Source organism: Leptonychotes weddellii, chromosome 4 (genome assembly GCF_054177405.1).
Source record: "Leptonychotes weddellii isolate Sample4059 chromosome 4, ASM5417740v2, whole genome shotgun sequence".
In the NCBI taxonomy this organism is placed as follows: Eukaryota; Metazoa; Chordata; class Mammalia; order Carnivora; family Phocidae; genus Leptonychotes; species Leptonychotes weddellii.
Genome location: NC_138372.1, coordinates 155723096 through 155748002, shown reverse-complemented (window position 1 = coordinate 155748002; position 24907 = coordinate 155723096). Strand labels below are relative to the sequence as shown.

Genomic DNA, 24907 nt, shown 5'->3' with positions numbered 1-24907 from the left:
CTGGGAGGACTCGGTACAGCCAAAGCCAAGGGCACAAGTGAGGACTCCGGGTCCCTGCAGTAGCAGCAGCCCTCCACTCCAGAACTCAGAATTTGCTGGAACATCTACCGATCATTCTTACCCAAGTGTAAACGGCTGGGTGGCTTTCCACGGCCAGAGCTGTACCCGCCTTTATTTCTTTATTTTCTAACACCTTCTAAATTCGTCACCCTCCATGTGGTGAGCAAGACAGGCAGACATTTGTGGGGCAGGTGTGAGTTCTCCTGCTCCCTCCATGTCAGGGAGACACAAAACCCCACTGAGAAAGCATCTGGGAGAAGCCTCCACGAACAGGCCTTCGTGGGCACCTGTCCTTAGGTTTAGATTCGGAAGCCGAAGAGAGAAGGGTTTGGAGCCAGAAAGGTTTCTTATTCTGAGGCAACTGATTATTATTATTATTATTATTATTATTATTATTACTATTATTATTTAAAGGTTCTAAAACCATCTCCTTTGAGGTTCCCTTAGTTTCCCCCCCCAATATTTATCTGGCTTATAAAAATGCATTAAATCAGTAGTCACTCTGCTCCTCCCACTGTGTCCCACTCTCAGCCCCATGCTCTGGTGACAGTTCTCTTTATCAGTCTCAAGACAGCAGCTGAAACTACTGGGCGACCTGGCCTCTCCCCTTCCTCCCCGCTCGCTGCCCCCTTGTCCTGTTTGGTCCTCTCCAACTTAAACTGTGACCCCTCAGGGACAGACGCCGCAAGCTGGAAGGGGAGGGAGGCGGTGCTATTTATAATTCGGCGGAGTTGGCCCTCAGAACACGGCCATTTTTTCCAGGGGGCCTGCCAGAGCCCACATTCCCCAGGCTCCATATATGGGCCTCCCCCAGGTCCCTGTGGCCAGAGCCTCGCCTCTGAGGGAACGGAGGCTGCCTGGCCAGTCGGGAAAGGTAAGGCCCAGTCTGTCCCTCCAGGGCCTGCGTGGGGGGCCACAGCCGACCTGGCCTCCCCGTGCTTCCCGAGGGGTGGTCGGAGACAGGGGAGAAAGGAATAAGGATCCCCGAGGTCCCAGCCTGACGGAATTGGAGAGCAGCCGGCTTTCCCCCCGAGGGCTTGAATAAGAATGGCGAGGAAAAAATGTATTCTTGCTACGAAACATTAGGTCACCCCTTCTTTTTGCCAAGTGGTTTTCAATTGTTTCCATCGAGATGTGACTGAGGTCCACGGCAGCCTTGCCAGCCCCTGAGGGCTCCGAAAGCTGGATTTATGGACGCCCATGGATGGGCAGATGGGAGGGGAAGCCCAGGGAGGGTGGGCAAGCCAAGGCAAGGGAGCGGGGCTTTGCCAAGCCGGCATTTTCTGCAGGCTCTCAGCTTTGATTAGCATATGTTCAGGACACAGAGAAAGGTGTCTAGCCTCTGATGGGCATGTGGACATAAACACCCCACTACCCTCTGGAAGCCAAGCACTGAGGCAAGAGGAAGGGCCTGACCGGTCGAGTTGTCACCCCAGGCTTTTGTCATCTCTGTCCCTTCTGTGCTGATGCCTGTCGGGCCAGGCTGGGGGCACACGTGGGCCGTGGTGGGGTGGGGTGGGGGAGCTACGGAGCAGGAGGCCTGGAAACCCCCCTCCATGTTCACGTGGGAGATTTTACTTCCATTTCTTGGACAGGGTTTCCAAAACCTCCTCAAGAATCATCTGCAGTGGACACAGCTGTGTCAAATCAAGTTCAAGTCCTTCCTCTAAATAGCCTTCTGTGGCCATCTGGATATCTCTTCCATAGGATGGAGAGCATCTGGTATTATTATGAATTGTTATTTTTAATATTAGTAATAATAGTTTGGCTTTACTGAGTGCTTATTATGCCAACCACTTAACGTATAGGATCTCATTTCATCCTCATAATAAGCCCAAGAGATGGGTGTTGTTTTGCAGGTGCGGAGACTGGGGTGCAGACAGGTTAAGCGGCGTGCCCATGCTTCCCCTGTGGGTAAGGAGCAGACCCTGAATCTGTCCAGCTCCTCACTTCCCACCTCTCTGCTACACGCACCAGCTCCTATCACTTGCGCCTGCGCTGTCTTTGTTACTTTCTATCCTTGCAGGTGGAGGCCATGTCTTAACGCATTGCCCCTTCTCTTTGCCCCCTTAGCATCCAGAACAAACTAGACTTATGGAAAATCTTCACTCATGAGGTGGTTCTTCGGCCAAGGACACCTCTCACCTGTGACCGCTTTTCAGCCTTGGATGGATTCCGGATTCCCTTTGGACTCCGTGGCCTCTGCAGCCCTCCCTGTGGGGCCAGGACCCTCTATGTGTGGAGGTCCCAGCTGCCCCTCCCGTCACTTGCTTGCCTGTGACAAATATGGGGCTGGCACTTCAGCAGAGAAAAGCAGCAGCAGGAGTTGATCAATTCCTAAGCAACAAAGATCCTGTTTTCATGCAAACGTCCTCGGCATTAAAACAAAAACAAATTCTTCCCAGGGCACGTCCTGGATGCCAAGTCTCGTTGCAAGACACATTTTTAAGCAGGGTTTTGTGCCTGCGTGAGAGACTAACAGGGGATGGGAGGAGAGCTGTGTGCCAACTGTCGAGTGTTACGAGGCGAGGCAGGACCTTAAGGTGGCACGTCAACAAGTGCCTTGAATTCGGAACAGGTAGGGACCACGGAGGGCTTCCTGGAGGAGGGAGTTATTCTGATTCAACTCAGGGGTCTCCTAACAGATGGTGTTGGCTGGATCCTGCAGGACCTGGGTGCCCACCAACACCAGCACTACTGGAACATCGCCAGGGTCCCTGGGCTTGCCCAACCGTCACAGAAACATCCACAGGGCATCTGGCCTCCAGCTAGCTCCAGCAGTTTTGTCCTTTAGGATCTTGGGGGTTCAAAGGCAACACACATTAGTTAACAGATTAAGGGCAGGCCGCACGATTCATATTTGGCAAATAACCAGCAATACCAGGATTGCGGCATTTGAGGGCTGCGAGATCACGGGGTACCACCCCCTTACCGCTGAGGCCTGGCCCAAGGCTCATGGTTTAGCCAAGACTCCAGATCAAACTTCTTTTCTCCTGCCCTCTGAAACCTTCTGTGCAGCCTCCTATTCTCACACCGAGGAGGTATTCCCTGGCTTCAGCACATGCCCAGAAGCACCCAGTGGGCTCAGGGCCGGGAGATACAGAGAACGTGGCACCGGGTTGCAGCCTTCTCAAGCTCTCCTGAGCGCGGTTCCAGGGTAAGAGGCGCTCCTTCCCAACGCATTTCTCTTCCCGGCACCGACCACAGCAGCAGGGACCGACCGAGCAGGCAAAGGTCTGGTGCTGGGCACAGTAAGTGGGCAAGTCTGGCCCATAATGGGGCTTCGTGACAAGAATCAGCTAAATAGAGTGGAAAAGAGCATGGACTTTGTGTACAAAAGACGTGGGCTGGCATCCAACACTGGCACTGTGTCAGGGATTGGGAGTGTTCCCCAGTATCCATGTTCTTCTTTTCCTGCCGGGCACGCAGCGGGACTCCATTTCCCAGGCTTCCCTGCAGTTAGGCATGGTCATATGACTGCACGCTGGCCAATGGAGTGCAAGCAGAAGTGATAGGGGCCAATTCCAGGCCGGCCCCGAAAAACCTCCCACTTGCGGTTCTTTCTCTACCAACCAAATGGGGAGCAGTTCTAGGAGTGCAGGGAGACAAAGCCACAGAGGGAAGGAGCCTGGGTCCCTGAATCACTGTGTGGAAGACCGCCTGCCAAACAGACACACTGAATTGTGTTCGCAGGAAATGAACTCAAGTGTTAAGCTATTAAAATTTGGGGGTTGTTACAGCTGTTAGCCCAACCTGACTAATACAGCCTCTTGCTGGCTGTGTGGCTTTGGGTAAGTTTCTTAACCTCCGGCAGCTTCAATTTCCTCATCTGTAAAAAGAGAATTTAAAAAAAGCCTTTCTGAGAATGACTGGGCTAACATTTATAAAGATCCTACAACCAAAGGTGCAGTATGATTTTTGTGAGCCCTAGACATTTTTGCCTTTGTGGGTCCCTTCCGGCATTAAAAACAAAAACAAAAACAACCCCACAAAAAACAAAAAACCCAAAATAAAAAACAGAAAAAAATTAGGTTTTAATATTACATTGATATAAAGATGAATACAATCCAGGCCACATAAATCACTATGTTTATTATTGTTTAGTATTTTTATATTTGATTTTATATTCATTATTATTATGTTCATTTTGTTCTTCTGATTTTAAGGGAAATTAAAATTAAACATTTTCTGGGGCCCTAAAACTATTGTGAGCACTAGGCACTATGCCTACGTACCGACCAGGGAAGCTGACCCTGCTTACTTACTGTGGTGCCTGGCCCATGATGCATGCAATAAATCAAAACATTATGGATTAAATAATAATAATAATAGGAAGATGGAAGCATGAAATAGCAACAGAAGGTTATGAAGCCCCTTTCACAGGCTTCATTTCCTTCAACCCTCACATCCATTGTATGAGATGATTTTCGCTTATATTTTCCAATGAAAAAGGTGAGGCTCAAGGAGATTGAGGGTTACACTCAAGATGGGTAGGAACTTTGCACAGGATGCCTTGTATCAGGCGCAATGCTAGACACCTGTCTTACTCTATCATTTTGAATTTTCTCAACGCTGTGATGAGATAGGGCTTCTTTTTTTATCCTCATTGTATGACTGAAAAAAAAAAAGATATTGATGTAAGGACAAGTGGCTGAGCCGAGAACTGAAACCACTTCTGGTGCCAAATTTAATACTCACTCTACCACCTCGCCTTTCTATCTATCAGTAGCTTTGTCATGAGAATTGATAAATGGCAGCGTCTGCGGAGGGTGTGGGACACCCCAACACCTTCTTGCACAGAGCAGAGAAGAACCTGCTCAGGGCTGAGATCCAAACACAGCACGCCAGATAAGACTTGTGCTTTCTCATTCTCCACCCAAATGTACTCCTTAGAAGGCCTAATTATAGTGACTTCTATTTTCTTGTAAATAATCACATCTGTCATAACTGATTTAACTGATCCAAGGCTCCAAGTTGGCAGTCTTAGAGGCCTGAGCCAATGTGTCAATTATGCCAAGTAGTCTGTAAGCAAAAGTTGCACGAAATGGAAGAGAGAGGAAGGAAAAAAAAAAAAAAACAGTCGCAGGCATATAGATGGTGGGGACCAATATGTGCTTTTTCACAACAGTAATATCAACACAAACTCCTCAACGTGGCCAATGGGTGTCAATCCATCGGCAACCCAATTTAGTAAAACAGACACAGCCAGCCAGATCCTGGGGAATAACAACAATCTTTTTTAGTGGAGATCCAATCCTAGAAACTGGTTTCTCCAATATCTTTTAAGTAAATACCCCCCAGGAATTTGCTATGGGTCTTTACGCTTGTTTTCAGGGGGAAAAGATGGGTTGAAGGGCTCACCTGATTCAAGAACATACAGGTATCCCCTTTGTGAAAGTCTGTGTTAGGCCACTTCGCTTTTACGAAAGACCTACATTAGTACCTGGTTTCTCTAATGTAAAGAAATCCAAAGAGGACTTTTGCTTCAATGGGAAAAAAGGCAAAAAGCAAAGATAGCATTCAGTACTGGTTTTGCAGCCGTGGTTAGAGGGGCAGCCGGACCCCGAGGCGGGGGAGGGGGCCCCACCCAGGAACTTCCCCGGGAACCTACACTCAGTCCCTGATGCTGCCAGAGTTCTGACCTGTGTCTGTGAGCATCTGTGCTTTATCTTGACTTAGTTTGTGCATCCATTAGCAAGATGTGTCCTATGGTATCAAAAAAGTCTAAAAGAGGTGATTTTGGGGGGGTCTGGGAGTGCTAAAAAATTTCCCATATAAGTACATGGTAATTGCTTCTTTGCTTTATGCAATTATGGCTTGCTTACAAAAGGTTTCATAGGAACGCTCTGCTCTAGGATAGCAGGGGAAACCTGCAGTCTTAGGGGCTATAAATACAGTGTATCAATTGAGTGTGGCTGTTCAGCCAGCATAGAGTGGTAGCTAGAACTTTGGGTACGGATTTGGATATGGACTTGGGTACAAGTCTCTCTCCACTTATCACTAGTGTGACTAAACAAATCATGTAACCTTCCCCCAATTCATCTCAGCTTCCTTATCTATAAAATGGTGACAACCTAGAACCCTTTTGGGACTGAATGATATAATGACCAAGTGTGACAGCCTGTTGGAAAGTGTAAGCACCACATAAATGCTCATCATCATTATTATCAACAGATCCACATACACTGAGACCGGTTTTCAACCCACGGGGATGGCTTCTTTCTCTCCTAATATAACTCCAAGGACAGATAACCATGCTTTCAGTCACAGAGGGGATGAGAGATTGGATCTACTTGGGACTTCTTTCATAGGCAGGTATTTGAAAGTCTTCTTGCCAATTAAGCTCTGAAAGTCCCTGTGTCTGATGGGGAAGCTTTGAGAAAGGAGCATCTTCCAGGTTAAGAATGTGGGAAAGTGAAAGGTGGCTTTCATCCACTCCCCAGCTGCCCACGGGAAATGGACACATGCTTTTGGTGACCCAAATCCTGCAGCTGGTGTAACCTCCTTTGGGTCTGGTCCATCTGGGTGAACAGAGGGGTTAAAAGCACAGACTCTGAAGCCAGACTGCCTGAACTTTGAGTATAGCTCAGCTCTTCACTTGAGCTGTGACCTTGAGCAATTTATCTTTCTGTGCTTCAGTTCCTCAACTAAAACATGAGGGTAATAACAGTACTTATGCTTAGGGTGATAGTGAGGAATAAATGAATGAATACATGTCAAAAGTTCACAATAGGACCGTTACATAGGAAGCAATCAGCACATGTCAGAATTTACTATAATGGCTACAATGGTCTTATTACAGTCAATGGACTTTGCCTTATCCAGTGTTTATACTTTTTTTTTTTAAGATTTATTTATTTATTTGAGGCAGGGAGGGGTACAGGGAGAGGGAGAGAGAGAATCTCAAGCAGACTCCCCACTGAGCGTGGAGCCCAACGCAGGGCTTGATCACGATCCTGAGATCATGACCCAGCTGAAATCAAGAGTCAACACCTAGCCAGCTGAGCCACCCAAGTGCCCCTCATCCAGTGTTTATTAACATGCATGCTTAACAGCTTTTCCATGCCAAACCCCTTACTAGGAAGAAAATTCTGATCTATATCTGAATCTGCAAGAGAGCCCCAGAGTCACCTCCTTCAAAGGAAGTTCATTTCCGTGGCGGAAATGTGGGAAAAAGGGCTCTGGGCTGAGAATCAGGGGGCCCAAGTCCTAACCCAGTGCCAGTTTGCCCACTCTGTAGCCTTGAGCAAGTCACTCCTCTCTGGGTAATAATTTTCTCAGGTGTAAAATATAGAGGGCTTTTGGCTGTGAACCTCAGTTTTTTCTTTTTTTCTTTTTTTAAAGATTTTATTTATTTATTTGACAGAGAGAGACACAGTGAGAGAGGGAACACAAGCAGGGGGAGAGGGAGAGGGAGAAGCAGACTGCCCACAGAGCAGGGAGCCCGATGTGGGGCTTGATCCCAGGACCCTGGGATCATGACCTGAGCCGAAGGCAGACGCTTAACTGTCTGAGCCACCCAGGCACCCCAGTGAACCTCAGTTTTTTCATCTATAAAAAGGGATAATAGGAAGAACTATCACATCACACCCCATCATGTGCTGTGAACCAAATAATGCATCCCACGTGAAGATGGACAAGGGTCCTGAGCAGCGCCTACAAGTCTTTAGGCCATCCAGTTCCTGTGCCTCCTGGCCCATGGCTCTCCCTTCACTTGTTCTGTTCTACACATTGGTCTCCTGGCTTTTCTCCCACCCCTCAGGCATGCTCCTGCCACAGGGCCTTTGCCCCAGCTTTGTCCCTCTGCCTGGAATGCTCTTTCCTCAAATAGCCCCATGGCTCACTCCCTCACCATTTTCAATTTCAAATATTGGATTACTAATTTTTCCACAGCAACTATCACTTACTTATGATTATCATTTATTGTCTGTCTCCTCCCAAGCCAAGAATGTAAGTTCCTTAAGGGCACGATTCTCTTTTGGTTCTATTCCCCGAGAGCCTAGAAGACTACCTGGCACGTTATAGGTGATCAGTAAATATTTGCTGATTCAATGAATGAATGAATGAATGAATAGATGAAAAAGAGAGTACTTTGTACATGGAGAAGGTGCTTACTGAATTTTGGGCAGCCTTCCTAGATGTGAAGGGGGGGACTCCTACTCCTTACTTGTCTTCTTTCCATGAGGAAGGATCCTCACCCAGACACCCTTGACCTGTTTCCATCCCCCTCACCCATGCTGGCCTGAAGTGGAGTAAAGCGTCTGGCTGGCAGGTGAGTCACTGGTCCATTTCTCGACTCAGTGAAGTTAAGCTGCAAGCACCATCGATGCAGCCTGCCTGTTCTGGCTTCCCCATCAGACAGCAGCAGCGGCCATACATAGTGTGTCTGCTTGGTGGGCTCGCAGTTCCCTCGTTGGGCTCCATACGGTGTGCAGTGCAGGACAGGGAATGCTAGAAAGACCTTCTAGCCAGCAGATGGATGTAAGTCACGCTCACTAGCCTGGTTCTGTAGGGAACAGAGTGGATATTCTGATCTCCACCTGTCTGACTCTCCTGTCTCTCTTGATTGGTCCTGAACCTGGTCAGGTAACGAGGGTTGGGCCATTTCTGACCCCTAAAACTCCAACCAAGTATTCCAAATTTAAATAAGTGAAGCCTTACATTCCCTGGTTCCAGACTGCCTACAATCCTGGTCACTCTCCTTGGACATACTAGTTTGTGGATGTCCCACATAGCAGACTACACTCCAAACTGAGCACAATTCTGCAGTGAGGCTTGTGCCCCAGAAGAGAGGCGCTGTTCCCAGCTCACTCACTCCGGACACACTCTGCTACCAAGGCTGTTAAAGGATATCTATCCATCCCTCTCCCGGCTGCCGGTCTCCCCCGCCCGGGCCTGCAGTCCCTAGAGCCTTTCCCACCCAGGATCTGGGGTGCCTCATGGCTCTGTCTCTCGCTCGCATGGGACTTGAGGCTGTTCTACAAGTCACTAGATGGAGCTCATTCTTCTTGAGATCTTCTGGGAGGCTGTGTCCATCAGCCAACAGACTCACCATGGCTCCCAGCTTCATGTTATCTCTGACCACAGCGAAATGCAAGGGACCAGGGGCTGAAGGTCTGCAAGGTGTCAGGCATGGTACGACCAGGTTTCCTCCTTGCCTTGTCCCTCCAACAAGTCAATGAGGCAGGTGTTTAATGCTCAGAACAAAACCAGGGAGGCAGCCGTTACCACTCCCCATTTTACAGATGAAGAAATTGAGGTTTTTAGAGAGGAAGGATCTTCACGTATCATCGTAGCTTATAAGAACACTGGACGTCTTCTAGCACTAGCACTTAGGTCGGAATAGGGGTGTGAGCCCAGAGACCCAGGCTCACCACCAGCAACCTCAGTCCAGACAATTTTACTCAGATCTGCCGACACCCTTTGGCGTACCCATTTAACCTGCAAACTTATCCAGTGGCGTCATCCAACATTTCTCCATCATGTTCCCCCGGAGCTCACGAGTGGCTTTCTCAAAGAGCTTGACGAAAACCAGAGAAGCTCTACTTGTGGTGTTTTCCTCTTCTATGAGCCCTAAAGCCATTTTCGAAAAAATGAAGCAAAGCTGGTTCAGTCTGATCTTGGTGAGCCCACGCCTGGTTCTACTGACCACCCTTCTTCCCTCTCACAGCCCTGGCCAAACAGCCTTAGACACAGTCCACGGAACCTGGAGATTTAAGGCAACTAAGACCATCGCTAGCTGAGTCCAGGGGCCAGACGGGACCTGCAGTGGGGCCCTGCCTGCCTTCTCCAGCACGCTGGTGGTGGTGGTGCGGGGGAATTGGCATAAGGATAAGGAAGCAAAACAATTCACCTGGCAAGAAGAGATCCGTCCGAACCACACCTGTTCCCCTTGCCCATTTTAATTCTGGAGCGCTACGCTTCTCTCAGCAGAAGCTGCCTGGACTGCCTTCCTGGAGCATTCAGGAACTGGTGACAGCAAGTCGTCCGGGGACCCAGAAATTAACAGCCTGCATTTATTAAACTCTTACTGTTTGCCAAGCACTGGGCACAGTGCTGGGTTTACATGATCTCGTAAAATGCCTTAAAACTATTTTTAGCAAAGAAATACATGCTTATAATTAAGAAATGAAATACTACAGAGGCTTATAATGAGAGCCACCAGCTTGTGATAAAAACTAATCCCCGCCAACATACTCTCCAAAGGCAACCTTTTCTAACTGGTTCTTTTGGTGGCCACTTCTCGAAGTATAGGATTTCCCCTAACCGGCAAAAACATTGGCTGATGTAGATAGAATGACTGCCTCTCTTTACGGATGAAGAAACGGTGGCATCCTGTGGCCTCAGGTCACACAGCTGGAAAAGGGTGGAGTCCGGATTCAAACTCGGGTCTGCCTCACTCCTGGTCCTGCTCTTAAACTTCACGCTCCACGGCCGACCTGTCTGGGGCCCAGTAAAGGATGTGGCTCAGGTCACACCAGGCACATAGGCCCATGATGGCTTCTGAGGTCACCTGTTGACCAAAAATCACTCACGGTGGACATAACTAAGTAACACCACGGGATTACACATAAGCGAGCTTTCTTTGTCCCTGGGAGGTTTGTTTCCAGCACTTCTTTCTAATCTCTTTGGATTTTTTCCCTCTTCTGGCCACTTGAGCCATCTCTGAACCCTTTCTGTTACGATACAGCTGCCAACGTGATTTCCGAGGGCAGGTCTCTGAGGCCTACGGCCCTCTCGCAGCTTCCTCACTCTTATCCTGGAAGATGGTACAAAGGGCATTTATCCTCATCTCTGTGAGGATGTTGCAAAAAAAAAAAAAAGACGAGTCCCTTCCAGATTCGGGTTTTATAAAGAAAGGCTTTTCCTTTATTTTGTGGTTATGGCTGGTGCTTGAGAGAAGGTGTGCCTTGCAAAATGTAACACTGCCAACTTTGTTAATGATACAGCTACTCATTAGGAGCTCCAACCCAGACTAGTCAGTTTCAAATCTTAGTGCACTGACTAGCTTTGATACCCTGGCAAGCTACTCCCCTTGCTATAACTGAGAATTCAGCTGTAGATCTGGAAGGAGTGTGCTGAGGATTACGGATTATGAATGACGAATTATGTGGGTCAACACGTGTGCTCTGCTGACCAGGGCTAGGGCTTTATATGTGCTATTATTATTTATTAACACCCCTTCTAGCCCCCTGCAGTTTACCCGAGGCGTCCCCGTATATTGCATGCGGTCCTCGTATTTAAAAGGAGTCAGGACAGAGATGATTAGTTGTCCCTTAAAAGTATTCAAAGGTATAATTACTAGCCCCGTTTTGCAGATGAGTAAGTAAACTGAAAAAAAGGTAAGTGAGCTGCCCAAGGCGATAGGATGGTTCAGAGTCAGAAGCAGTCCCTAAGACCCATTCGAACTCTCCTGCTAACAAGGCTGGGTGACTTTGCACAAGTCACTATCCCCCTCTAAGCCTCACTTGTAAAATAAGAGGGCCTTATGCGACAGAGAGGCAATAACACTGTAGTTAAGAGAGGGTGTTCTGAGTCAGAATCTGGACTTGAATTAGGGGTCTTCCACTTATCACCTGGGTGACTTCAGGCAAATTACTTAATTTCCTGGTGCCTCAGTTTCCTCATCTACAAAATGGGGCTACTAACAGAACCCACCCGAGAAGGCAGCTATGGGAACTGAATGAGTAATGTCTTGGGACAAGGCCGGGTCCGTCAATCGCATAGCACACATCCGCGATTACTGCTGAGCCTTCCCTGGCCAGCCCAGCCTCCTGCACCCTGGTCTGCGCTAAGCCCCGTGTGGTCCGTACCGTGAGCTCTCTCTTGACTGTGGGGTGCCCACCGGGCAGGACGTCACCTGTGGCGTCCAGGTTGGGTGGTCTCGGATAGCAGTGCTAAACTTTCAGTCTAAATTCAAAGGCCACCTGCAAGTGCCTAACGTTTCAATCGAACGGAAAACTCGATTTTTCTACCTCCACCTAGAACCCTGACGATGTTTTGCTTTTCTTCCCATGCAGTCTGGAAATCCTGAATAAATGTCAAAAAGAATTCACCAAGTCAACAAATATGTAATAGTATTAAAACTCGTAGGAGCGAACCATTTCCTACATTACCAGAAGCTTAAGGGGATAATATTTTCACTTTCATTGCTCGGTAAATACGCCCATTTAGGGCCCAGGTGACATGGCTACAGTTCGTAGTTAAGCAGTCAGTGGTTCGCCCAGTCAGCCGGGAACCACCTGCGCCCGCTAGCACCTAGCCTCGGCCCATCCTCCGAGGGCCCAACCGCACCGAGCAGAGGGAGAGCAAGGGCCCAGCAGCTCCTACTCACCAACTGCCTTCTGTGTTGCACCGCCTCCCCTCGCCGCACAGAAGCCCTCTCCACCCTTCTCCACTCTGTTCCATGGCCCGTGGGCCCCTGTGGGCAGGTGTGCTCACCCCAGAGCTTCCGGGTGCGTTCTACCAGTGGGAAGAACCAGCACAGAGCAGACAGTCAAAGGACAGTGTGGTCTCACCCCCACTTTGGGACCCGGAGCAAATGAATCTTTCTGTGCCTCAACTTTCCCATCTGCCAAATGGGACAAATAGGAATACCATCCCCCTGCTCCCCATAAATGCGGCTTAAATGATTTAGAACAGTGACTGGCCGTAGTAGGCACAGGGTGAATGTGGGGTCTTACTCCCTATTATCACATAAGACAGCCTCTCTTAAGCTCCAGTGGCGCCCCCCTCCCCTGGCCCTTTCCTGCCTAGGGGAGGTAGGCTCTTCAGCTGCTGCTAGCCCACGGTTTTCCCATTTCTTGGTGGCTCTGCTTACCCCTTGCCCACCCACCTGTAGACGGCCCTGTCATGAACTCCCCTCACTACACCCCTTTCTGCTGGGACCCTCACTTGGATACCTGTATCTACTGTGTGCTAGGCAATTTGCCTAAGTTTCTCTAATGCTTACAACACCCCTGTGAGGGAAGCATTATTGTGCCCATTTCTAAGGCTAGGAAAACTGAGGCTTAAAGTCCAACCCAAGCCCCACAGTTAGGAAGCTGTGAAGCTGAGTTTCAAATTCAGGCCTAGCTTTCATAACCCAGGCTGAGTTTAATGCCCAGTGAAAAGGACACAGGCACCCATGGCTTCCCCAAAGCTTACAGATAAGACGTGAGACAATCTCGTGTGACGACTACTCTGACAGGAAGAAGACTAGCGACCTTGACAACAGCCAAGGGCACCTGGATTGGCGTGTTAGTCAGGGATGGCTTCCCGGAGGAGGTGATAGGAACCTGACTCATACACGATGGGGAGTTATTCTGGGAACGAGGAAGAGGGACTGGAATGTGTAAAGGTCCAGAGGGAGAAGAGAAAGAGAAGATGCTTTTTCGGGAGCTGCAAGCAGCTCAAAACTCCAGGAGCAGAGAGCTCCAGGCAGAAGTAATGACGAGATGGGGCTGGGTCCTGCCACGAAGCGCCACGAACGCTGAGCTGAGGAGCTGGGACTTGCACGTCTTCACGCCGGCGTCTGCAGAGGTGAGGCTTACCCAGAGAGCGCCTGGCCCCCTGTCTGTGACTGCCAGGTCCTTCTGGACGGAATGCCTACTTCAGACCTTCGAACCTAGCTTGGAGCTCCGTAGACAACAGGTGCTCAAAAACGAGACTGACAACTAAAAACAAAAGAACCGTAGTTGAGAGGCGCTCCTGTGGGCCCGAGCAGATGCTGCCCGTGCCCCGCCAGGCATCCCCTTGCCCTTCCCCCCTCAGTACCCTTCAGCCTCACTCCTAACTGCCGACCCCTGGGTTTCCTTGCTTGGGGGCTCTCTCTGGTTTCCGGGCCCACTTGGCTTCCTGAGGGGCAGGCCTGAAGCGCAGAGCGATGACAGCCCCTTCCGGAGCAGCCCAGAGCAGTGACTGCTGGGGGCTGGTGAGTCCCGTGCCTACCCCACCCCTCAGGTGGGATGGGCTGAGGGCCCTGCAGCCTCCACCGGCCCAGGGGCTTACTCTGGTCACTTGCTTGAACGTGCTCTGTGCACACAAGGGACCCCAGGATCCTGGGCTCTAGTCTTGGCTCCGGAAGCAGCAGATGCTAGAAGGCACATGGACCTTCGAGGGAGGCAGATCTGGGTTGGAGTCCAGACGGGGCCACATGTAGGCAGGTGACCCCTCTCGGAAGTCATGTGGCCTCCCGGTACCTCAGTTTGCTCAGCTGCTGTGAGGGTCAAGCATCAAAATGTAAGGAAAACACCTCATTAAGAGAAACTAGGTGCCTTTCTAGTGTCTTTTTAGGAATTCCTGAGTCTACATTCTAGCTGCTTTCTATACACCGCCGGTCTAGCAGTGATCTCATTCTACGGGCAACCTTGAATTTTGCGTATTTGCCTCCTCGGAGACTGGAGGCGCCGAGAAGACGAGAAGACGGGGGTCAAGTTTTACTCAGCTTGGCATCCCCTGGCATTCAGCACCGCCCCTGGCACATAGCAAGCATTCAATGAATGTTTGTTGAATGAATGACTGACAGCAATGAAAGAACAAACACCACCTACCAGTGAGGATGGGTTCCCTGGAGCATTTGCTCATTCACGGCATCTCAGTGCTGAGTCCGACCCTGCGCCAGGCATCATCCTCGGTCCTTACAACTGTGGTCAAGGCCACCGCGCTCCTCCCTCACGTGGTGAGTGACAGAGGGAGAGAGCAGTGATCCTCACCCCAGCAGACCCACCCGGGGAAGCTTTTACAGAGTCTCTCCCAAGATTCCGGTGGAATTACCTGGGGTGGGGCCTGGCTTGGGATTTTTTTTTTTAAAAGCTTCCCAGGTGAATATAAGAATGTGCTGCTGGGGCTGAGCACCAGTGGGATCAAGAGAGGAAAACAAGATCACAAGAGTGAAGAGGGTTGTGAAGAAAACAGAACAGAGAATGCGGTTTGGCCTCATGGTTCTCAGAGGGAGGGGACGGTCTTGCCCCCCAGGAGACATCTGGCAGCACCTGGAGGCACTTCTGGTCGCCGTAACTGGAGGGAAGGTGCACCTGGCGTCTGAGGACTAGGGACGCTGCCATCCCTTTCCGAGGCACAAGACAGCCCCCACGACAAAGAATAAGCTGACCCCAAATGTCGACAGTGCCGAGATAGAGCAGTCATGGTCTCGAGGGGCAGGGAGCAGAGACCACTTCGGAGAAGGCCTCCCCGTGGGCAGGACAGTAGAGCCAAGAAGTCAGTCTCTGGAGGAAGCGAGGAGAAGCACGGAATGTGAGGTGGGCCCAGAGCCACCATCACAGCCTTGAACAGAAAGACGCCAGATGGTTAAACCACCACGTCTGGCTCACACCACCTACTAACCTAAGAGCCCTCGCACCTCTGCTCCTGCTGTCATTCTGAGGTTGTTTGCTGGGGTGGGGTGGGGGAAGGGAGAGGGAAATCCGGCTGTTTTTGCTTGGCTGCTTTCACTTTTCAGTCCCCACCCTCCTTCTGGGCTCCCAACCGGAAAGGGGGCGGGAAGGAGAGGGTGTTCATTCAGGCTGACCACTCAGCAGTCCCCAACACCACCTGCAGGCCCACTTCCTCCTCTTCTCCTAAAGCATCTCCCGCTGCCACCCCCTGGTCTCCCACCGCTCTAGCTGCGGGGGAAGGGAGCCTTCTTTGGAGACATCCTGCCAGCTTCCCCCAGCCCTGGGAGAAGTGATTTCCCAAGAGAAACAGGGATCCACAGAGCCGTAAATAAATACGGCATTCCAGAGGAGGAGGGGTGCGAGGGCAGGCTCTGCCCCATCACGGAGATGGCCCATTAACTCCTCCAGCCCGGCACCCGGGACCTGAGAACCTGCCAGCCCCCTCTCCAGCCACCCTCCCCCCAGCCAGCCGCCCCTTCTCGGTGCTTCCCTGTAAATCAGTTGCAGACCCACTGCCTTGGGAGTTTGGACTATCAGCAGCTGCGTGGAGCAGCCTGCTTGCTCAACACCACGTGGGTTTTCCAAGGAAACGTCACCAGAGTTCCATGGCCAATGTCGGTGGAAAGTCGAGTTCTTTTGTACAAGGCTTCCAGAAAGGTCTGAGTCAACAGGCCGCTCCGAGGGAGCCACGGTGGCAGCAGGCCTCTGACAGGCAGCCCTACCTGCAGGAGTCCTGCCAACCTGGAGTGGACAGAGAAGAACCTACCCTACGGCCTCTGGAGAAGGAAAGTGACTCAGAGGCTATAAGGCTACCCCCACTTTACAAGCAGGGAAACTGAGGCTCGAGAGGGCATGAATGACCCGCTCTTCGTCAGCAGGTACTGGGTGGCTGAGCTGGGTGCCCCCAGGCCTCCCGATCCGCATCTGTGCATGGAATTTCTTTCAGACCGCATACTCATTCCATAATAGTGGAGCAGTTCCGTCGATGCATCTGAACAGAAAGACAGCCAAGGACTGATAGCCATTCTCCTCCAAATGCGCATTTGGGGGGTGGGAGGACACTACCAAACATCTCTGCTTCCTTAGTTTCTCCAGTTCCCTTCTGAAATGAAAGCATTCCCCTGTGTTCCCAGAGTCCCCAAATATAAGCTCCCTGTCAAAATCCTGCCCGTGAGGCCTTTCTCACGGAAGTCAAGTCCCAACCAATGAAACTCATTTCACAAAAAGGGGCATTAGGGGAAATTTGCAGGAATATGTTTACTAGAGTAATAATTTTATTAAAAACAATGTTTTGGGGGCGCCTGGATGGCTCAGTTGATTAAGCGTCTGCCTTCGGCTCAGGTCATGATCCCGGAGTCCCGGGATCGAGTCCCACGTCAGGCTCCCTGCTTGGCGGAGAGCCTGCTTCTCCCTCTCCCTTTGCCTGCCTCTCTGCCTACTTGTGCTCTCTCTCTATCTCTCTGTCAAATAAATAAATAAAATCTTAAAAAAAACCCGATACTTTGCCCAATATACCCTGAGAATGTTATCATAGGTGCCCCTAATGAAGTAGGTAATTAGCAATACATAGAGCCTGTCTGCAAACCTAGGATTAAGAATTTTCTCACCGGCTGTTATTTTAAACAAACACTACACAATATAGTCTCTTCATTCACTGAAAGCCTTGATTTGCAGAGTTGAGTATCTATAACTCAGAACTTACGAAACAATTAGTTCAATGTGTATTTTCCGCTATTAAAGTTGTCCACAATACAAAGGACTCAAAAACATGACACTTTTTAGCTGTACTGTGTTTTGGCTGTGTGTGTGTGTGTGTGTGTGTGTGTGTGTGTGCGTGCACCTGTCGACACATGATAGAACTTCCAGCTGCAGGTTTTTCTTGTGTTTTTGTCAGTCTTTCAGGCAAGCCTCTCACCTGGTTTTCACCTGGGTTTAAGGAAACCTGTGTTCTTTGTTCTTTTGCTCCTGCAGTTTAATGTGATTTTCATCCTCTGTCCTTCCCAGCCTGCCTCCTCCCTCCACGCCCCCACCGCTCTCTCCTCCCTTGGGCAAAGCCTTGGCTCAGAAGTGACCACTAACTATTCTCCTGACTAAGGCAGCCTCCGCTGGTAACCTGCACTTAGGGTCACCGATAACATGTGGTGCAAAGATGCTTCATTTGTTGCCAGAACAAATGGCCCATGTGCCAAATCTCCAACAGCTTGTGTCCCAGATCTGGGTCATGGGGTGCTCATGGGTGCTGCCTGCCTCAGAAATTCCACAAATATTTACTGAGCAACTACTCTGCACAAGGGGTGGCCACCACGGGCCGGGGCTCCGCTGTGCTGTCCAACACCCCTCCCGGAAGGCGTTCTAGGCCTGGCACCAGCTTCCTTGGAGGATGCCTGGCAGAGCAGAAAAGCCAGGGGCCACCAGCACCCTGGGTCCAACGACCATGTGAACCCAGGATGGGGAGGAAGGCGGGATAGGATGGAGGGGGGAAGAAAGAGGCATAATGATGGCTGGTGTCTTCCATGGTCAAGGTCATCTGACCTGCAAGACACACGGACTCTAGCTATTCCAGATGAGCGAGAGGAGTCAAAGGCATCTTGTTCTTCTCATAAGTAAATTCAAATGCCTGTTATTCATGCAAAGCAGAGGTTGGTGGGCAGCAGGAGGACAGGACTCCTCCAGAATCTCAGAATGAGGGAGGCTGCCCACACCCCAGGATCCAGCCCCGTCACCTAGACAGAAAGCTGCTCACAGTTAGGGAGATCGAGCCCTGCAGTTTCCCTCATCGGATTACCAACATCACAAAAACCAAGTCCTCCCCTCCCAGGAGTTAACCAAGTCAGACTATTACTTTCTGGGGGCCGAAACGCCACAATTTAAACAAACCCTGAGTGGAAAAATATGAAGTTCTCCAAAACCATTTAATAGACATACTTCTCTATGTATATCTCCCCTCCACCCCCCACCTCCTGACACTGGAAGTCTAAAATGATTAGCTTTGCCAGAGAACTTGACATAAAAACTGAATATTGAAAAACAAGCAAGAAAATCTCTCTCTCTCTCTCTCTCTCTCTCTCTCTCTCACACACACACACACACAGTGAAGCACAAGCAAAAAGCACAGGGTTCTAGCTCAGGTTCCATGGCTAATAATTTGACATTGTACGTGTCCTTTACCTTCTCTGGGATGGAGAGAAGAATGGCCTGCTGCCTTAACCACCCCCTTAAGTCTGGGGGCTCGGCGGGGGATGAGGCTGTCAGCAGCTCCTGCCCTGGGCACTGGGGTAGTGAAAAGGCCTAAGGTCAAAGGTGTCATGTGCCTATGAGGGCTAAAACACTGTATCCTTAACAGTCTTGGGCGGAAGTGCACAAGAGGGAGGAACACTTTATGTATCACTGGTAAAATCTGTTGTTCTGCAGGGAGCTTGGATACTGAAACATTTTAAAGAAGCAGAAGGGCCTTGGGCATTTCACAACCTAGAGGGAGCCTTGGTTCCCCTACTACAAAACGTCAGAGAGGCAGACCAGGTAATCTCAAATGTTGGCTTTATTATTGGTTGGCTGACGGAGACACGAACTAGTGCAAAGTGGGTAACCAGCAGAGGCTGGGCTGGTTAATCAAAGGATCAACTGGCTGCAGAGGGTCCTGACTTTCCAAGTAGAGCCCAGCTGCCACATGCCATGTTTTTGAAGCCAAAACTCAAATACATGATCATTCCTGGGCAGGAATGATCGAGGTTCTGAAGGTTATCTTTCAAGGACATTTTTAAATTAAATCTAAAAAGTCCCACAGAGAAATACGTAAGTCCAGATTGAAAGCAGTATCTCGCCCACCACTGTAGTATCTCTAGTATTTAGCACGGCATCTGATGCAAAGTAGGTGCTTGAATATTTCCTGTATGGATAAACAAAGCGTCCAGCATCCAGAACATTTCCGGCACACCTTGCAATGGATAGGCATGGCTGGATACCCCCAAAGCATTCAACGACTCGTGTGAATAGCACTGCTACTTAATCCTTGGCCTTTCCTGCATCCCTCAACGTACTCCCAACCTCACAAATTGAAGGTTGGCTTGGGAATCAGCTAGATCTGCCTGTGAAGCTGGGCTTCATAGCTATGTCACCTCCCAGAACCTCAGAGTTTCCTTATCTGTTACATGCAGATAATCAGGCTTCTCGCGGGAGGAAAGTAAGAGTAAGCACCTCCTAGGGGACTTGGGTGGAGTATATAAATTAATCCACATAGAGCTGAGAATCTGCCTGGCACATTGCATGCTCGAGGTAAATGCTGGCCACCAGAGTTATTCTTGTGCTCAGCATCACGAGTGCTTGGCGGTAACTAGGGGCTCATTAAAGTTCATTTTCTTTAGGCCACACTGGACGTTCAATGTAAAACCAAATTGTAATGGTGTTCTCTGAAATATAGGAAAGGTAAACATGTTGCAAAAATTTCTTATTTTCAATGTTTGGGGGGCCTTCCGAGCATCAGGACCACTCCTCCACATCCCGCTGGGTGAGGCAATTGAGCAAAAATGGCACCAGACTAGGTGTCAGGAAGCCGTGTTCGAGTCTGGGCTTTGCCACTGATCCTCTTTACTCCCTGATACTCGGCAAGGCTGAGAGGAACAATGATTTCCTGAAGTATGACAGCCAGTCCTGGGTTTCAAGGGATAGAAATACGTATTACTCACGAAACATTCACATACCACACCCCACCCCTTGGTTTCCCAGCATCCTAGAGACAGGGAGATAGGCAGGGTCCTGTGAGTAGAGGTGATACCTTTAAAGAGTGTGTATGGGACCCTTGAATTTCCTTCTCCTATGCTCCAGCAGCCTGAAAGCCAACTGTTTCAAATGATGTGGCCACCAAATCAAAGCAGCCTGGATCCCTAAGTCCTAGCTTGGAAGAAAGTTACCTCGTCGAGCTGTTGGCCTTCAGCACACTTCCCAAGGGTAAGAGATAAACCTTGCTTTGTTAAGGCAGTAGGATCTGAGGGTTTCCTTGTCACGGCATCATAGGTTAGCCTAACCTGACTGCTCCTGTATCTTTATTCAGTGCCGTTCCAGAGGGTCCATGCATGTTTGTCCCAGAAGGGCCAGTTCTTCTCCAGACTGAAATCTCAGGGAGACCATTTTCCCATTACATAAGATGGCCCAGCAGGTTAAGATTTACTAAATGTGGCCATCTCTCTCGTGACAGGTATTTTGTTCTTCCCTCCCCGAAGTGGGGGGATTGGTGACAAAACTGCAAGAGGACAGGTATCTTGAGAATGAGAAGCTGTATTAGTGCCAAGAAGCACCTTGTAAGGGAAAGGAAGAAGAGGCTCCTGGTAGTAATTCTATCTGTGCAGCTTTTCATAAGCAAAATCCTAAGCTCTAGAAGGGAATATAGAACCAGTGTCCCTGGTATCCCATTTGCTAAGGCATTTAACAACAGACTTTTTTTTTGTTTGTTTTTTTTTGGTTATCTCTATACCCAACATGGGGCTCAAACCCACGACTCTGAGATCAAGAGTCCCATGCTCTTCCAACGTAGCCAGCCAGGCTCCCCCACACAGATTCTTAATACTCTTTACCTAACACTCCAGCATTGTGATGTGGTAAGTCCCTGGGGCCTGATGTCATGCAGACCCGGCCCTTAATGCCAGCTCGGCCATTTCCTGTATAACTCAGGCAAGTTAATTTCTTGACGCTTCAATTTCCTCATCCATAAAATAGGTATAAAAACGTCTACCAAGTGGGGCTGCTGGGAGAATTAAGTAATTTAAAACAACGTAGAGTACACAACATGCTTGGTTCAATGGTTGGCACGTAGCGGGCATTCAATCAGTTTGTTTCCTTCCTCTCTATCACCTTGACAGTAGAGTTTGGTCTCAAGTTTAAACTTGCTTAAAAAAAAAAAAAAAAAAGACAGTTTACTATTGGAAGCAGTGGAAAGACCGTGCGCCACCACCTGTGAAATTGCTGCAGGAACCATATGGGAAGGTGAAGACAGTGTTCCCAAGAGGATACAGAGGGGACAGACAAGTCAGAGGGAGGAACTGGATCCAGGCTGCACACAGAGGCCAGAGGTCCAGACGAGGCGGTGGGGCGGAGCCAGTGAGGCAGGGAGTTTGGCAGAGTTTGGCCCAAAGATCCTGAATCTGGGACAAAACCAGCCTGGGACGGAAGCTTCCTCCACCGGCTTCCTGTTACAAAATGGTCCAGGGACTGTCCCGGACCTGCCACCGGGGGCAGCAGCGAGCAGCAGTGCCTTCTGCTCCCTTGTGCTGACCTAGAGCTCCGGCCCCCCAACAGGCTCCGGTGAAAGGGTCCTTTACTCATACCTGTAACAGTCCAATCACATGAGAAACATTCATTTTGAACCTACTCAGTGGGCCAGCCTCGCGCTGGTGCTGGGAACATGAAGACAAATAGGAAGCCCTCCCTTGGGGTGCAGGGGTGGCTCACAGTTTTTCAGGGGGACAGACATGCACATGGATCAAAATCCACATGCTAAGATTTCTGAGGGGTTATTTCTGCCGCACACTAGTCTCTCTCGGAGGAGGGAGCAAGTTCTCTCTCTAGCAGGAATGAGTAGGTCTTGCTGAGTTTGGGGGAGGAGTCTTTCCGGGAAGAGGATCTCTGTGCGGAAAGGAAGAGGAGAGAGGATGGCTCACGAGGTTTAGGGCTCAGTCTTGCAGGGCTGAAGTGTGGGGCATATGGCTGGGGGCAACTGGTTATAGCAGGACGTGCCTGGTAAAGCGAGGTTCAGGGATTTGTGGACTTGATCCTATGGGTTAGAAGTTACTAACTGGAGGTCCTCATTAGAATGGACAGAAAAAGCACATTGGGAAAAAAATGGATTCTGAATGCCTTTAGACTGGGCTTAGGCTTTCCACTTTGACCCACTCCCCACCACTTGCTACCACCCTCTACTCCACCCCTTCACTCTTGTATATGACCTGCAAAGCCCCTGAAAGGATTTGGGCTTGTGACTCCTGGACAACCAGTGACATGGGGAGGTTTTTAGAAGGCTAATGAAGCATGATCAGATTTGGGGTTTTAGAACCACACGTTTCTATCATTTCTGTAACTGGCACGTATCTTTTCTATATCCAGAAATCTGGACGTTGATCCCACGAATCCCCTTCCCAGGGTCAAGCAGTGCACCCCTCCCCACTCTGAACAAGCAGCAGGCTGATCTGGTTATAACCACGGCCACTGAAAGGGCCCTTTCTCCCAGCTGGGGGAAAACCAGGGGGCTGTCAATTCTGCAGAAAGGCCCCGAAGCACCCTTCCCTGCCTCACCTTGGCCCCAAGCGTGATCTATCAGGTCTTTACTCACACCTGGGAGCACAGGAATCACCCTCTGGCTTGGGAGGTAGCAGGGTCGGACACAGAGCGTCGACAGCCCAGCCAGGGAATGCCAGAAGCCCAAGGAGAGCCAGTGCTGGGCTCTGTGGACAGGACCCACCACCCCCAGGACCGGCTCAGCGGGTCTGAGGAGAGCCTGGATGGCCAGCTCCTTCATCCCAGGCCACTTCCTGCTCACCGGGTGATGGCCCCTTCGGTGCGGTAGGGGCGTGGCCCCTAGTCATAGATCCAAGGCATAAGGATATCCCTCAAACTGCAGTGACTCAGAGGCAGCCTCATCGTACAGAAGGTCAGAGATAACACAACAGTATGAGCCAGCTATTTCTAGGGCACTGCCTAGGTGCCAGGTGCTGTGCTAAGTACTTCACAGGTGTTGCCCCTTGGAATTCACACAGCCACCTTGGGAGCAGGGGCCCCACCGTTCCAAGTCCAGCTAGGTCAGCTGTGTAGAACAGCAAATGCACACATTCCCCCAGTGAGCCTGGGAGCTCCTCCAGGGAAGAGCCTGTGGCTTGGTCATCTTTGGGTAGTTTACTGGTCAGACTGGCGTGTGAATCCTGTTCCTCTGCCCTCTAGCCATGCGACTGACCTTCCCCACACTGTGCTCAGTTTCCTCACCTGTAAAATGGGGCTCAGGCAATGCCAAGGGTTGGTGAAGACTCGGAGAAACCAGAACCCTCCTACCCTGCTGGCGGGAATGGGAAATGGTGCTGCCACTGTGGAGAACGGTTTGGCGGTTTCTCAAAAAGTTAAACATAGGGGCCCCTGGGTGGCTCGGTCTGTTAAGCGCCTGCCTTCGGCTCAGGTCATGATCTCCGGGTCCTGGGATCGAGCCCCGTGTCAGGCTTTCTGCTCATCGGGGAGTCTGCTTCTCCCTCTCCCTCTCTTTCCCTCTGCCCCTTCCAACTGCTCATTCTCTCTCTCTCTCTCTAATAAATAAATAAATAAATAAATAAATAAATAAATAAATAAAACCTTTTAAAAAGTTAAACATAAAGTGACCATCTAACTCAGCAATTCCACTCCTAGGTATCTTCCCAAGAGAAGTGAAAACACACCTCCACACAGATTACACACGTGTTCACAACAGCATTATTACAAAGCCCCAAATGTAGAAACCCAATTGTGGACGGGTGAATGAATAAACGAAATAGGGGCTGGCCTGTATCCCTGCCCCCAAATTCATATGTTGAAGCTCTATCCCCAGTAGCCCCGAGTGTGACTGTATTTGGAGATAGGACCTCGAAAGAGGTGATGAAGTTAAAACAAAGCCATTAGTGTGGGCCCGAATCCAATCTGACTGGTGTCCTTAGAAGAGGAAATCTGGACACACAGAGGGACCCCAGGGATGTGTGTGCACCGAGGAAAGGCCACGTGAGGTCATTCGAGCAGGCGGCCATCTGCAAGCCGAGGAGAGAAGCTGCAGAAGAAATCGAATGTGCTGACACCTTGATCTTGAACGTCCAGCCTCCAGAACTGTGGGAAAATAAATGTCTGTTGTTGAAGCCACCCAGTCTGCCGCATTTTGTTATGGTGGCCCTTGCAGACATAGTCACACAATGGAATACTATTGGGCCATAAAAACAATGAAGTTCTGATGCATCCTATAACACGGATGAGCCTCTAGAACCCTATGCTAAGTGAAAGAAGTTGAACACAAAAGACCACGTATTGTATGGTTTCTCCTATATGGCATGCTCAGCAAGGGCAGATCTGTAGAGACAGAAAGTCGATTAAGTTGTTAAGGCTTGGGGGCCGGGGGGCTGCAGAGGGGGCTGGGCAGTGATGGCCAATGGGCACAGGATCCCTTTTTGAGATGATGGGAATGTTCTAAAAGGAGATTGTTGGCATGGTTGTACAGCTGTAAATACTCAATTAACTGTACACTTTGTAAACGGGGGAGTTTTAAGGGATGTACCTTAAGCTCTTCTAAAATTCGGGCTAACGCTAACACCCGTGTACAGGGGCCTGGCACACAGCACCCCTAAACTGTAACTGGTACTCCTTCAATAGGCTCAAATACGTATCTGCGGCTTAGTTGGAAGCTGCCTCAATTCCTTTAATTTTAGGGGGATCTTCAGGGTGATTCGGTGTCCCTAAGTGACCTGTCCCTGCCCCCAGAGGAC

At 49.9% G+C, this 24907-nt stretch overlaps 1 protein-coding gene and 1 long non-coding RNA gene across 3 annotated transcripts in view; one reads left to right on the top strand and one right to left on the bottom strand.

Moving 5' to 3' along the window:
• ZHX2 (zinc fingers and homeoboxes 2) overlaps positions 1-24907 on the bottom strand; it is a 153647-nt gene that overhangs the window by 119626 nt on the left and 9114 nt on the right. The window lies entirely within an intron of this gene.
• LOC145720972 (uncharacterized) lies at positions 892-4141 on the top strand. Its single transcript, XR_014144368.1, has 2 exons — positions 892-934; positions 2134-4141. It is a non-coding gene; the product is annotated as an uncharacterized LOC145720972 (long non-coding RNA).